At 39.9% G+C, this 16,212-nt stretch overlaps 1 long non-coding RNA gene across 1 annotated transcript in view; it reads right to left on the bottom strand.

Annotated features, from left to right (window-relative positions):
- Positions 1–16,212, bottom strand: part of LOC117366411 — a 38,763-nt gene that overhangs the window by 2,190 nt on the left and 20,361 nt on the right. The window contains exon 2 of the long non-coding RNA XR_004540582.1: positions 8,959–9,059. This is a non-coding gene — a long non-coding RNA (uncharacterized LOC117366411). The remainder of the gene's footprint in view (positions 1–8,958; positions 9,060–16,212) is intronic.

Consider the following 16,212-nt stretch of genomic DNA (forward strand, 5'->3'; position numbering starts at 1 on the left):
CGAGGTGGAGCTGGGTGGGCCTGGGGCGTGTCCATGGGTTCGGATTTTACAAAAATAAAATCTGGTAACCCTACGCGAGACACCATTTATAGAATCAGGTCTAAGTGCTCTTGCGCTAGTTTTTATTTTGCGGTAACCTGGACTTTTGTACAACATGCAACAACAACAACAAAAGCTTTACAAAAAGCCACATAAATACTGGGCTTAGTGTAGGGGAAAGTCCTGAGATAGAATGAACGGCACCCAAACTTTACCACCTTCTGAAAATATGAATTAGACATATTTTATACCATAATCTATCCTAAGGGTCTCAAAGTCCCTCCTTGAGGGCCGCAATCCAGTCGGGTTTTCAGGATTTCCCCCGTGAATATGCATGAGATCTATGTGCATGCACTGCTTTCAATGCATATTCATTGGGGAAATCCTGAAAACCCGACTGGATTGCAGCCCTCAAGGAGGGGCTTTGAGATCCCTGATCTATCCTGTATAAGACTCTGGTGAGATCTCATTTAGAATATCGTGTGCAATTCTGAAGTCCACACCCTCAAAAAGATATAAAAGGGATGGAGTCGGTCCTGAGGAAAGCTACTAAAATAGCGCGTGGTCTTCGTCATAAGGCGTATGGGGACAGACTTAAAGATCTCAATCTGTATACTTTGGAGGAAAGGCGGGAGAGGGGAGATGTGATAGAGACGTTTAAATACCTACTTGATGTAAATGCGCATGAGTCGAGTCTCTTTCATTTGAAAGGAAACTCTGGAATGAGAGGGTATAGGTTGAAGTTGAGAGGTGATAGGCTCCGGAGTAATCTAAGGAAATACTTTTTTACAGAAAGGGTGGTGGATGCGTGGAACATTTCTCCCGAAAGAGGTGGTAGAGACAGAGACTGTGTCTGTATTTTCAAGAAGGCGTGGGATCTCTCGGAGAGAGAAAGAGATAATGGTTACTGCATATGGGCAGACTGGATGGGCCATTTGGCCTTTATTTGGCATCATGTTTCTATGTTTCTATAAATATGTATCAGAAACGTATTGTAGGGAGTCATTCATCTAACTAATAAAGTGAATTTAAATAATAAAAAACAATGTTTAAAAAATCATTAAAAATGATTTTGAGAGTGCTCAGTGTGATATCTTATTCAAAACCAGCAGATTGTGAGAATAAAGATATATGATCTTTACATCATTGCACTCACCTCCCTACCAGCCCTAAACATCTTGTTGAATATAAACTGTTCAAGCAAACTTATAGTAAAAGATGTATATAGATGAATACTTAGCTGAATTCACAAGATGTCAATTTGATTGAAAGATATTGTAAAGTTCACCACTCATGAATGAGTTTGTTCAAAGAGTCTTGTCTTTAAGGGCTGCTTATTGATGTTAACTTATTTAGTGCAATGAATTATTCCGTATTGTTACTCCATGTTGTTATAGCTGGCTAGGAAATAGTGTTGAATAAAGTGAGTCTCCACAAAAACCAAAATGAAAGTCAACGTGTAGCTAAAATATCTTAGTCTGAAAGCTAAAGCAAAGTGTCCAACATTTCCTCATTTCCTCAACACCGATCGTGTTTCGCTTTAAATAGCATCATCAGGAGGAAAAAACTAAAAATAGAACAAAAAATATAATAATAAATTTGATGCAGTTGTCAAATATCAAAAATATTTTAAAGATATATATAATGTATAAACTTTGAAAAACTACTAATAAATTACCTTCGGGTCTCCCAAAAGAGAGAACACGCCGTCAGGAGTCATTCATGCCACATATACACGAACTGTTGACAAAACACCAACTGTATGAAAAAGCATAATACAACGGAGAAAAATAAACCTCAATTGTGAAAGGCTGGGGCTACACAAGTGCCCAAACCTGTTCACATCATCACTGGTTTATAAAAAAAACTCCGTATACATATAAATAAATAAATAATTTCCATTCATGCAGAATCAAATATTTTTCAAAAATTTTTTCAATATAAGCAGTGTAAGCAAAGTTCAATGCATTAGATCGTGTCAAAAAAGTGACCAGAATCCCAAACTAACTAAAATATTAGCGAGGGCTACAGCTCAACTTCACTTGTGAAACGGTTGTGGAGGCGTAGGGCATAGAATCACAGTAGAGGAGAAAAATGCACTCATCTGAAGGTGTGGAACTTCTAAAAAAGCTTCTAACTCCTTGTCCCGACAGAAAAGTCTTTCTGTTTCGCCTGATACATATTTACTGATTATATACGATTGTATTCCTTAATATATTTAGTTGTACAACTTCTATGTTTCTATAACCATAAAGCTCTATGAGCTCACAATGCAAGTGTTAAGAACGTTTACTTGTAATAATAATGTTTCCTATGATCTCACAATGCAGGTATAAAGAGCCTTAGCCAATAAGGAGAGGAGGAGACAGTGGATGCTGTAGATCAGGGGTCTCAAAGTCCCTCCTCGAGGGCCGCAATCCAGTCGGGTTTTCAGGATTTCCCCAATGAATGTGCATGAGATCTATGTGCATGCACTGCTTTCAATGCATATTCATTAGGGAAATCCTGAAAACCCGACTGGATTGCGGCCCTCGAGGAGGGACTTTGAGATCCCTGCAGTGTAGATGGTCAGACTGGATGGGCCATTTGGCCTTTATTTGGCATCATGTTTCTATCCTCTTTGACCCTATAGTCAATAAAAATTTGTTGTCAATGAATCAGCTTTGATTTTTTTAAAGTATATTGCACATTTTTTTAATCAAAGAAAGATACATCAGTATTTCTATATTTCTTTATACTGCTCTATTACCAAAAGAAGTTACTACTGCAATATTTGGTTCTCAAAAGTCTGATGCACATTATTCTTAATGGTTTAGAAAGATATGCAGGAACAATAAGTACAAATTCTAATTTATACTTCCAAGCATAAAAGGTTCCCGTCATTACATTAAATTAGAAATTAATGCTGAAGTAAAGATGTTGAAAAAAGCTCCATTTGTAACATACTATACTTCATAATTTACAGTACATTAAATTATATAGCTTTAAAACACATTATGCCTACGTCATGAGCAGATGAAAGACATAAGCCATAAGCAATTTTTTTTTTGTATTGATCAGCATTTTTAATCCATCTAGTTCTAATTAGCTCTCTTGAAACAAATCAATTAAGCCCAACTTACCTTAAGAGCTGAGAGGATGGTAAACAAATGAACATTTTAGGCACATTTCAGAAGTTTAAACCATCAGAAACTGTGCAAGAAGAATTTTGCTACCACAAACTATAATCGTAAAGCCCTGCACTCGATACAAGTTATTATTTGATAAGAAAGAGAAAATCATTTTCTGTCAAAAAAATCTGGAAAGTATTTCTTTATGCCAAGGTAGTAAAAAGAAAACAATAATAACAGGGAAAACAAATGGTGCTTCTGTCATGTAGTTACAGGAGGAGGAAGGGAAATGATTTATCTCCAAGATCACAGAAAATTACTCATAAGAACAAAATAGCCTCACTGGGTCAGACCAATGGCCCATCCAGGTCACTAGTACCTGGCCACTAGTACCTGGTCACTAGTACCTGGCCAAAACCCAAGGAGTTGCAACATTCCATACAGAATCCCCAGAGAGTAGCAACATTCTAGAACCCCAAAGAGTAGCAACATTTTAGAACACTAAAGAGTAGCAACATTCTAGAACCCTAAAGAGTAGCAACATTCTAGAACCCCAAAGAGTAGCAACATTCTAGAACCCCAAAGAGTAGCAACATTCCATGCTACCGATCCAGGGCAAGCAGTGGCTTCCCCCCATGTTTGTCTCAATAACAGACTCAAAATGTGGATGGCATCAGAAGGAACAATGGTACTGTTTTAAGGGGAAACAAAAACACTGTATGTACTTGAGCAAAAAACTCACATCGCAAACGAGACTGGTTTGAAAAGTTTGGTAAAAAAGCATACCCTCTCTTTTACAAAGGCGCACTAAGCATTTTTACGTGGATTTAGCATGCACTGAATCAACGTGTGCGCTAACCACTAATGCGTCCATAGGATAACATGCACACATTAGCGTTTAGTGCGTGTTTAGCGTGTGATAATATTTACCTTTGTAAAAGAAGGGATAGTCTCCCTCAAGGGCTATAAACTTAGTCCGGTGAGTTTCCAAGTTTTTTCGGAAGTTATGTTTCCTATGCGATGAAAAAACAGGAAACTTGCTGGACTAAGGGTCGGATTCTGGAAATGGTGCCACACTATTGGTGACTGCCCAGAAAAGTGACGCCATTCCTATGTTAATCCTGCGATGTTGCCATTCACAGAATCATGGTCACATCCAAAGTAGGCGCTGGAAATGTAGACCAGGGTTTTACAGGCCTCCATTTCTGGCGCCTACTTTCAATGAGAATCACGTCCATAGAGTTGCCTACCTGCGCCTATGTCAACTTCCAGCATAAACCACGCTTACTTTCTAATCTAATCTTCTATTTGTGTGTCGCGCATACCTATGTAGGCTCAAGGCGACTTATAGAGAGAAGAAGATAGAAAGAGGATAGGAAGGAGGGGAAGGGAGGAGTAAGGGGAAGTGTTTAACTAGGAGGAAGGATATACTGTAGATATAGATTCATTGAAAGTGCAGGTGTCGAAGTGAAGGGTTTTCAGTTTCTTCAATACAAATTATACAGATCATACTTATCCTAAATTAAAACAAAAACCTAACATGACCCTGGGTATTGCAATCATCTCTACTGTACTCTATATTACAGTCTTAACTATAAATCCATAAACAATATTATACTTAGGGCTCCTTTTACTAAGGTACGATATGCGTTTTAGCGCGCACTAACCATGTGCTAAACGGTAGCACGTGCATGTAGGTCTATGGATATGTTAGCACGCGCTAAAACAAATAGCGCATCTTAGTAAAACAGGAGGTTAGTCTAAGTTCACAAAGTTACATAAAGGTTCACAATTTTTTTTTCATTTTCTTACATTGCCAGATCTTATAGCTAAAATTTTCTCATACTTAGCATATAAGCATAACATATTCCACCAATTATTATAATCTAATTTTGAAAAATCTTTCCAATTAGAAAGTATTATTTTAATAGCAATCATTATTAAAGTTTTTAACATCTGCACCTTATAAATGTCTAACTCCATTTTCAATCTCATCTCATCTATTATAATTATTTGATAAGATAAGGGTTCCGTTATATCAAGAAGTTCAGATATAGTTATCCAAATCTCCCACCAAAAGATTGTATAAGTGGTCTTTTGTAGATCATATGTTCTAAAGTTCCAATCTCAGACTTACAAATTCGACCGTAGTTCTGCATCCATAATGCTTTCAATGTACAGTATACAGCATAGTTGAATATAAACTGACCCGAATATAAACCGAGGTAACCTTTCCCCCGTCCAAAAAAAAGAGGAAAGAAGGTTGACTTGAATATAAACCGGGATGGGGGGGAGGAGGTGCCCTGCCATGCACTACACTGTTGAGACCCTGTTCCCCCTCCCTCACTGCTCTGCCAGGCTCTGCATCCAGCCCCCTCGCTCCCTCCCTCCCTCCCCTGCCCTACCAGTCTCTGCACCCAGACCCCTCCTTCCCTGCCAGGTTCTGTACCCTTTCCCCCCCCCCCTCCCTCCTGATGCCTTGCAGGTCTCCACCAGGCCTGCCATGAGACCTGATGGTCCAGTGGTGGATGGGACAGGAGGGCTCCTTCTTGCTTCCTGTCACAGCCGATTCTAATTTAATTATTTATTTTAAAAATTTATATATCACCTGGAGTCTCATCGGTTTCCAAGATAACATGCATAAAAAAACCCTATAACAGCATACATATACCATTATACAATAATTCAATATAACGTAATAAAGTGCAACTTGAGGAATCTTCAATATTATCCATCACTTTCATTCCAGATAAATCAGAGCAGTATCAGAAAAAGCAATTCACAAATATGCATCAACAAATAGCTTTGTTTTAAGTAATCCCTCCCACCTTCCCTAAGTACCTTAAGTATCCCTGGTGGTCCAGCGGTGCATTGTGTCAAGAGCGACTTTTCTTTGCTCCTGCCTGTGCAAAACCGCTAGCTAATTGGTTGCTGTGAGTTCACGTGGGACCACGTCTGCTGTGCTCCGCTGTTTGTGGAAGTTTTGCCTTCCATGTGTGTTTTGCAATCTAATACAGTATAGAATTAGTATAGAATTTCCTGATGTATCGAAATGGACTCAAGTTAGACGAAATAAATTTCTGACTTATCGTCAGTCAATTTTGAGTATGGGAGCAACTTTTCAGTTACGTTTCCCCTGCAAATGCTGCGTTACCCATCAGAACACTAGATATATATTTTATGACCCTGATCAGTTGAACTTTTTTCTAGAGGGCAAAGCAGCTGGTAAAGCTCCAGATTCCCCCATGGAACTTCCTAACCAGGATGATAATTAATTTAATCCAACTGTGATCTCTTAATGTGATTGAACATTTCTTGAAAACCAACTTCCCTTGGAGGTGAAGGATTTTCTCTCCTCAGGTTGTGGACTGTGAACTTAGTTATTTTTGTGGAATTTATAATTCACTTGTTTTGTTTCCTTTCTAATTGTTTATTACCACTATATTTTTGTTTAACAATTTGTAAATCTTATAAATAAAGTAAACTAAATTAAACCTTAAGTTTATATACCGCATCATCTCCACGGATGTTGTGGAGCTCGGCACGGTTTACAAGAACTTAAAATATAGGAAGAGAAGGAAAAAAAAAAAAAGGTTTACATGAATAAATAAGAATTAGGCCTTAAAAGTATCTGCTGTGATATAGAAGTAATGGTTCTTCATTCTATCTTTTGTAGGCTTACTTCTTTGATAAATTGGTTATGGCTTTTAACATGTGAAATCTGGGGAAAGGGAACTAATTAGAAGCCAGGGGGAGGGGACAGGAAGGGAGTGAAAGGGAGGCTGAAAAAACAAAACCTGCACTCTTCTGTTAGAATATTAGGTGGATGTTATCTTGGTACCTTTTCATGTTATATTTACACATATGACTTATTTATAGTTAAGAAAGGTTTGGACAATTTATAGTTAAGAAAGGAAAAGTCCATAGTCTGTTATTGAGAAATACATGGGGGAAGCCACTGCTCACCCTGGATCGGTAGCATGGAATATTGCTACTCCTTGGGTTTGGCCAGGTACTAGGGACCTGGATTGGTCACTGTGAGAATGGGCTACTGGGCTTGATGGACCTTTGGTCTGACCCAGTATGGCTGTTCTTATGTTCTTACATTTGCCAAGTATAGGACAATCAAGCCATTGTAACATCACTGATGAGGTTGGCTCTGAGGCACTGTGGACTGAGGCATTATGACATCACAATCTGAGCTCTGGAATGTTGCTCTCATTGGGGTTCCGGAATCTTGCTATTCTTTGAGATGCTGGAATATTGCTACTCCTTGGGTTTGGCCAGGTACTAGGGACCTGGATTGGCCACCATGAGAACGGGCTACTGGGCTTGATGGACCTTTGGTCTGACCCAGTATGGCTGTTCTTATGTTCTTACATTTGCCAAGTATAGGACAATCAAGCCACTGTAACATCACTGATGAGGTTGGCTCTGAGGCACTGTGGACTGAGGCATTATGACATCACAATCTGAGCTCTGGAATGTTGCTCTCATTGGGGTTCTGGAATCTTGCTATTCTTTGAGAAGCTGGAATGTTGCTACTCCTTGGGTTTTGGCCAGGTACTAGGGACTTGGATTGGCCACCATGAGAATGGGCTTGATGGACCATTGGTCTGACCCAGTAAGGCTGCTATTATGTTCTAATGCCGTGCAAATGTCTTTCAAAAGTGGACTGTTTATAATCAGGCTTGTCCAACCTTTTTCTGTTGGGGGGGGCCACATTTTATATTTTGTAATATTTGGAAGTCCAAAACATTTGCGCGTGTTGGCCTTAATTCCCTTTAAAAAAGGGTCCCTTTCTGATTACGAATGTTTACTCTAGACTAGAACAACCCCAACCCAAAAAGCCCAAAAAGCAGAAGCTGGGCTTTGGAATCAAATCAAGATCTTAATATTTAATAGTGCCACTGAGATAGTCCAATGGTATCATACCTTCATATAAACTCTTTATCTAACATACTAGTCCTCTGAAAATGATGAAAAATATAATTTGTATTAGTAATTATATTTCAAATTATAATGCAGTAAATATAATGCTTTTTGGTCTATCTCTAACAGAGATGTATAATTTTAATGAAGACTACGTCGGAATTGTTAAGTGAATAATTAATATGTGATGATAACCTTTTTTACATAAGGATTGTACTATTCATATTATAGAACTTTTCTTGGTAAAAAATAATTGGCTCTCTTGAAAAATAGACATGCTATTAAAATATTACATGCATATCCATGTGCTTCTTTGGGGATGAGGTGAGAAACATACATTTTTACTTTAAAAAAAAAAAGAATTACACAATTAAATGTTATTAAATGCTCTTCTGGAAAGTTGTAATATATTCTGTAACAGCAACTGGTATATGGTAATTATATCTGTAAAAAATATCAAAATATATTACGGTAGCAAACCTTTTCGTGCTTTTTCTTTGTTCTTTTCAAGGTCTTTTGAAAATCATGGCTTATGAAAGAACTTGATTATAATCAGTTGTGGAACACATAAAAACGTAAGCATTCCCATTCTGGCACAGACCGAAGGTCCATCAAGCCCAGTATCCAGTTTCCAACAGTAGCAAACCCAGGTCCCAAGCACCTAGCTAGATCCCAAGTAATAAAACAGATTCTATGCTGCTGCTTATCCTAGGAATAAGCAGTGGATTTCCCCGAGCTATCTCAATAATGGCCTATGGACTTCTCTTTTAGGAAATTATCCAAACCTTTTTAAACCCCGCTAAGCTAACTGGTTTCATCACATTCTCTGGCAGATTCTAATTAAGATGAATTTATGGTATGCATACTGTATACTCACTTTAATATTTCCTTGACTGTAATTCAGACTTGGTTATATTTTCTAGATTAGATTAGTATTTCATTGATCTTTTCATAACGACAGATATATTCATTAACGACCTGGAAGCAGGAACAAAATGTGAGGTTATTAAATTTGTAGATGACACCAAACTATATCGCAAGGTCAATAACATGGAGGACTGCGAAGATCTCCAAAAAGATCTGACAACACTGGAAAAATGGGCCAAAAAGTGGCAAATGAGTTTCAACATAGGGAAATGCAAGGTCATGCATATAGGGAAAAAAACCCCGATGTTCACTTACAAAATGGGGGGATCAGCGCTAGGGGTGAGCGACCTTGAAAGAGACCTGGGAGTGATGGTAGACACAACATTGAAGGCATCAGCGCAGTGTGCCACGGCCTCAAGGAAAGCAAACAGAATGTTGGGTATCATTAAGAAGGGTATCACGACCAGGACAAAGGAAGTCATCCTGCCACTGTATCGTGCTATGGTGCGCCCGCACCTGGAGTACTGTGTTCAGTTCTGGTCTCCGTACCTCAAGAAGGACATGGAGGTACTTGAGAGGGTCCAGAGATGAGCAACTAAGCTAATAAAGGGCATGGAGGGCCTCTCATATACTGACAGACTGAAAAAGCTAGGGCTTTTCTCCCTGGAAAAGCGGAGACTTAGAGGAGACATGATAGAAACCTTCAAGATCATGAAGGGCATAGAAAAAATAGACAGGGACAGATTTTTCAAATTAAGGGGATCAATAAGTACAAGGGGGCACTCAGAGAAATTGAAAGAGGAGAGGTTTAGAACAAACGCCAGGAAGTTCTTTTTCACACAGAGGGTGGTGGATACATGGAACGTGCTACCAGATGATGTGATAAACAGGAGCACGCTACAGGGGTTCAAAGAAGCTTTGGATAGATACTTGGAAGACAAAGGGATTGAGGGGTACAGATAAGAGTAAAGGTAGATTATAGGGATGGGATTAGAGGTAAGTTACAAAATTAATCAGGGACCACTGTGCAGGCACTAGGCCTGATGGGCTGCCGCGGGAGCGGACCGCTGAGCAAGATGGACCTCTGGTCTGACTCAGCGGGGGCAACTTCTTATGTTCTTATGTTCTTATCTTTTGATGGAAATGTTCTAAGTAGGAGTAGCTGAATCTCTCTTTTGTACTTGGCATGGAAGTTCTGAAATTTAGGGCTCCTTTTACAAAGGTGTGTTAGGGCCTTAACGTGCGGAATAGCGCCCGCTAGCCCCTACCGCCTCCTCTTGAGCAGGCGGTAGTTTTTCGGGTAGCGCGCATTAATCCGGTGCATGCGCTAAAAACGCTAGCGCACCTTTTTTAAATTATTATTATTTCTTTATTCATTTTCAGACTTACAATAAGTGTGACAATATGTCCAAACAAATTAACAATAAATATATCACTTAATAATCATCAATGGTACAAATAATATGCTCTTATCACCCACCCTTCCCTATCATATAATCAAATATCTTGTACAATATGTAATAATAAAAATACCCCCCTCACCATTGAACTCGTAAATTTAAGGGAAATAATGTCATCTAATCAGTACAATACTTTGTTAATGGCTCCCACACATCCTGAAATTTCTTGAAATATCCCCGCTGTATTGCAATAAATCTCTCCATTTTATAAACATGACATCAGGAATTCCACCAGAAATTATAATTTAATCTACTCCAGTTTTTCCAATTATACATGCTAGCGCACCTTTGTGAAAGGAGCCCTAAGTTCTCAAGAGCTGCAATCTGATCAGGCACTAAAGAAACACCACACTACAGGGCTCATTTTCAAAAAAGAAAAATGTCCAAAAAGTGGCCTAAAGAGGCAAATGGATGTTTTTCTTGCCAAACCCTTCCAATTTGCTATTTTTGAAACCCATTTTCTAGATGGGCATCCATGCTGTTCATCCGCAGTTTGTCTAAATCTCAAGGGGTCATGTTAGAGGCATGGTGGGGGCAGGGCTAGGGCAGGCCTATGACTTGAACAATTTTCAGCCATAAACATTTTAGAATACATCCAGGGGACAGTTTGGATGTTTGGGGCTAGACCTGTTGTAACAACAAATAAATGCCCAAAAAGGTGCCCAAACTGACCAGATAACCACTGGAGGGATCTAAGCATGACCCCTCCCCCCCACACACACACTTCCCCAGATTTGAATTAAGATATGCATGCAAATTGGGTGCATGCCAAATCTATGCGGTTAACTCAAAGTGCCACATATAGAATCTGGGGGTAAGCGTGCATCATATTATGTACATAAATATTGATCACGCTCCTTCCCTTTCCATGCATCTTCCCCTGTGAATGCCCTCTCCTCCCCCCCCCCTCCAATTTACAAGCTAAAAGAGTTAGGTGCAAGCAGGTCGATATCCAAAGCAAATTAAGTAGTCAGAAATGGCTCCTGGCTGGTTAAATTGCCTGCTTAGGCACTATCTCGAAACTGGCTATTTGGAGGAGGAGATGATCTGGGGGCGGGGTCAGTGCTTGGCCTTTTAAATGCTGATATTCAGCACTTGACCAAGGTAACTATATAAATAGATCTACATAAGAGACTGGGATTGTTCTCCCTTGTGAAGAGGAGACTACGAGGGGATATGATCGAGACCTTCAAAATGCTGAAAGGAATCGACAAAATAGAGCAGGAAGAAAAATTATTTACAATGTCCAATGTGACACGGACAAGAGGACACGGACTGAAGCTGAGGGGGGACAAGTCCAGGACAAATATCAGGAAGTTCTGCTACACGCAACGAGTGGTGGATACCTGGAATGCTCTCCCAGAGGAGGTTATTGCGGAATCCACCGTTCTAGGATTTAAAAGCAAACTAGATGCACATCTGCTTACGAGAGGCATAGAGGGATATGGGTGACTAAAATTACGCCAGGTGTGCACCTGACTGGGCCTCCGCGTGTGCGGATCGCCGGACTTGATGGACCGAAGGTCTGATCCGGAGATGGCAGTTCTTATGTTCTTTTAATGTCTCATTCCACAGTGCCTCAGAGCCAACCTCATCAGTGATGTTACAATGGAGTAGCAACATTCCAGAATCCCAAAGAGTAACAAAAGATTCCAGAATCCCAAAGAGTAACAAAAGATTCTAGAACCCCAAACAGTATCAAGATTCCAGGCAGAATCTCAAAGAATAGCAAGAGTCCGGAACTCCAAAGAGTAGCAACATTCCAGAGCTGAGATTGTGGCACGGACAAGAGGACATGGACTGAAGCTAAAGTGGGACAAGTCCAGGACAAATATCAGGAAGTTCTGCTTCACGCAATGATTGGTGGACACCTGGAATGCTCTCCCAGTGGAGGTTATTGCAGAATCCACCGTTCTAGGATTTAAAAGCAAACTAGATGCACATCTCCTTACGAGAGGCATAGAGGGATATGGGTGACTAAAATTACGCCAGGTGTACACCCTGCTGGGCTTCCGCGTGTGCGGATCGCCGGACTTGATGGACCAAAGGTCTGATCCGGAGATGGCAATTCTTATGTTCTATCTTTATGCCACATAGTTAATTAAATGTTGAATATCACACTTAGCCAGTTATGGTGTAGCAGGTTCAAGAAACTCGGAAATTTGATGCTGAAGCTCGAGCATGGCACACAGTGACGTAGTGAGGGTGAGAGGCACCTGGGGAAGTGGCGCCCCTCCCCCGCCATCTTCTTCACCCCCACCCCCATCCGTTCCTTCCCCGTCCCCTCCTAATATGCACGCGCTCCCCCATGTAAATATAACAAGCGGATTAATTAAACAGAACTGTGCTGCAGTCATAATTCTGAACAATAACGTAATAATGCATATTACCCAATACAACATATGAGCAGTTGCAGTTGGACGGTGATGTCCTAGCCACAATGAAGTCCTAGGTCTTTCAAAGCACTAGCAGTAACACTAGGTTCAAGTTTCACAATTTGATAAAACGCTTATAAACATTTCTAAGCGATTTACATTAAAAGTTAAGATATAAACACATAAATTGTACCAAAACATAAAGAACACTCACTGGAAAATTGAGGAAAGAGGGTGGAACTACAATTATGATAGGAAAGCAGCATAAAATGGGTAAAAATGTTAGGGAGGCTACCTAAGAAAGGGTGGTTTGTAACTGTGGCTATATTAGTCTAAGGATCTGAAGTTTATCGCTAAATTTAACTCTCAAAAGCATCAGTAAAAAGAAAACTTTTAAGGTAACTTTTAAATCTATCGAGGAGTGTTTCTTCTCTAACGAAAGCTGGTAGGTGATTCCATGTTTGTGGTGCTGTTACTAAAAAAATATTCGCTCTTGTGTTGATAATTTTCAAAGAGGGGACAGACAGGAGATTATGATCTATGGATCATAGTGTCCTTAAAGGGGCGTAAGGAATGAGTAGCTTGTCAAGAAAAATAGGTTGTTTTGACTGACGGATTTGAAGGTTATTCTAGGGTGGATTGGCAACCAGTGTGCATTTTTCTGGAGGGGTGAAACATGATCAGATTTCTTTGAGTTTGTTATGCCGTATTTTGTATAATTTGTAAATGTCTTATTTCTCTTTGGGGTAGGTTTTTATAGAGGGAGTTACAGTAGTCCAATTTCGTAATAACCAGAGAATGTATTAGTACAGTGGTTCCCAACCCTGTCCTGGAGGACCATCAGGCCAGTTGGGTTTTTCGGATAGCCCTAATGAATATGCAGGAGAGAGATTTGCATATAATTGAGGTGACAGGCATGCAAATCTGCCCCATGCATATTCATTAGGGCTAATCCAAAAACCCGACTGACCTGGTGTTCCTCCAGGACAGGGTTGGGACCCACTGTATTAGTATATTTAAGGCCGCTGGGTCGAGTACCTTTGCTAGGGATCTTATCATTCTTAGTTTTAAAAAAACAACAACAATTTTTTTACGACTGTGCTGATCTGGTCGTGGTAAGTGAGTTTCTGATCTAGCACTACACCTAGGATTTTAACTGAGGTGACTGATTGGAGCACACAGTTATTTATCAAAATTGGTGATTTTAAAGTGAGAAAATTCCACTATCACTTATTCAGAGAAGTGCACTCACTTTTTAGCTTTCACGGGAAAAGGCCTCAGAAATGGAGCCTACGCACGATTATAGACTGAATTGATCAAATTGATCAGCGTAGTGGTAATGCTCCTTGCTCCAGTCATCGGCCAACAAAAACCCGTTTATTTAACTTTATTTCTAGAATGCTTAAATCTTATTCTATCATAATAAATTATTAAGTTTATGTTATTTAAAACTTAACTTATGTTCTAAAGCATTTTTTATGGGTTTTCTTTTTTATAAATGTTCATGCACAACTCTATATTCACTGAAAACAGTGCTGTAATTGTGACTTAGCTTCACAGTGGTACGGATAATTTATTATGATAGAATAAGATTTAAGCATTGTAGAAATAAAGTTAAATAAACGGGTGTTTGTTGGCCGATGACTGGAGCAAGGAGCATTACAACTACGCTGATCAATTTGATCGATTCTGTCTATGATCGTGCGTAGGCTCCATTTCTGAGGCCGTTTCCCGTTAAAGCTAAAAAGTGAGTGCACTTCTCTGAATAAGTGATAGTGGAATTTTTTCTAGTATATTATTGGATCATATACTCCACTAGGGTAGGTTTATTTAGATTTTAAAGTGAGGCCATCTTTCCGGACTTAGCCATTAGATGAACGCTCACACAATGTCCAGAAGTATTACTAGAGACCTGTTGGATCCCCACAGCCCAAATCCTTGAATGGGCCAATCATCCCCAAATCTAAAAGCTGCAACAACATAATGACAATCTACCCCATGCCCCAAACCTACTCAACTTAGGGTAGGCAAATGTCATTGAGCTTAAGCCCACTGACTACCCAGCTCTGATTGATTAGCACCACAGGCAATCACTGCCTACCCTTTGTGGGCCAGGTGGGGGAAGGGGTTAGTTCAGCCCCAGCTTATTATGGAGTTTCTCTTTTAATGTGCTTTAGTGAAAAGGCCCCCTCAGGCAAAAAAGTATGAATTGCAGTCTTAGGGCTCCTTTTACTAAGCTGCGATAGCGGTTTTAGCACGTGCTTTGCGGCGCGCAGAATTGCCGCACAGGCTAGACGCTAACGCCAGCATTGAGCTGGCATTAGTTCTAGCCACGTAGCGTGGGTTTAACGTGCGCTAAAATTCTGCGTGCGCTAAAAACGCTATCGCAGCTTAGTAAACGAAGCCCTTAGTTTTTATAATAATTCTGCATCTTCTTTTCTGCTCTTAGTTTAGAAGACAACTAGATTATTCCACTTGCAATAAAAAAAAATAAAATAAATGTAACATAGAAACATAGAAATAGACGGCAGATAAGGGCCATGGCCCATCCAGTCTGCCCACCCTAATGACCCTCCCCTGCCTTCATGTACTACAATCTAAATCCAATGCATACTTTAATGTTCCATAATCTAATATATCTAGCATAATGTAAATATATTTAAAAAGCAATTCTTAAACGCAAGTATAAGCTACTCACTGTTAAGCATCAAAGGTGCTTATGTCAGTTTATATAGCAATTTATGTGACAAAATGTGCATGCTAATTGCTAATATATTTGAATTCTAAGTACTTATGCTCATTTTTAAATGCTCTTCAAGCATCACATTAAGTAAATATTATTCTAAGAATGTCATTTGTCTCTCATAAGAATTAAAAATGAAAGTAGATATTAGTTTATGCTGGGAAAGACGATGGCTCCCAACCCTGTCCTAGGGGCCCACCAGCCAGTCGGGTTTTCAGGATATCCTTAATGAATATGCATGAGAGAGATCTGCATATAATGGAAGTGACAGGTATGCATATCTCTCATGCATATTCATTAAAGACATCCTGAAAACCCGACTGGCTGGTGGTCCCCCAGGATAGGGCTGGGTAAACGATGGGCTCCTTTTACTAAGCCGCGTTAGGGCATTAACGCGCGCTAAATTGCCGCACACGCTAGACGCTAACGCCAGCATTGAGCTGGCGTTGGTTCTAGCCGCGTAGCACGGGTTTAGCATGCGCTAAAATGCTGCGGGCGCTAAAAACGCTAACGCAGCTTAGTAAAAGGAGCCCTATACATATTGCTTGATGTGAAAGCTGGGTGCTTACTCTAAACCAGGGGTCTCAAAGTCCCTCCTTGAGGGCCGCAATCCAGTCTGGTTTTCAGGATTTCCCAAATGAATATGCATGAGATCTTTGTGCATGCACTGCTTTCAATGCATATTC

The sequence above is a fragment of the Geotrypetes seraphini genome, chromosome 9 (assembly GCF_902459505.1).
Source record: "Geotrypetes seraphini chromosome 9, aGeoSer1.1, whole genome shotgun sequence".
Taxonomy (NCBI): domain Eukaryota; kingdom Metazoa; phylum Chordata; class Amphibia; order Gymnophiona; family Dermophiidae; genus Geotrypetes; species Geotrypetes seraphini.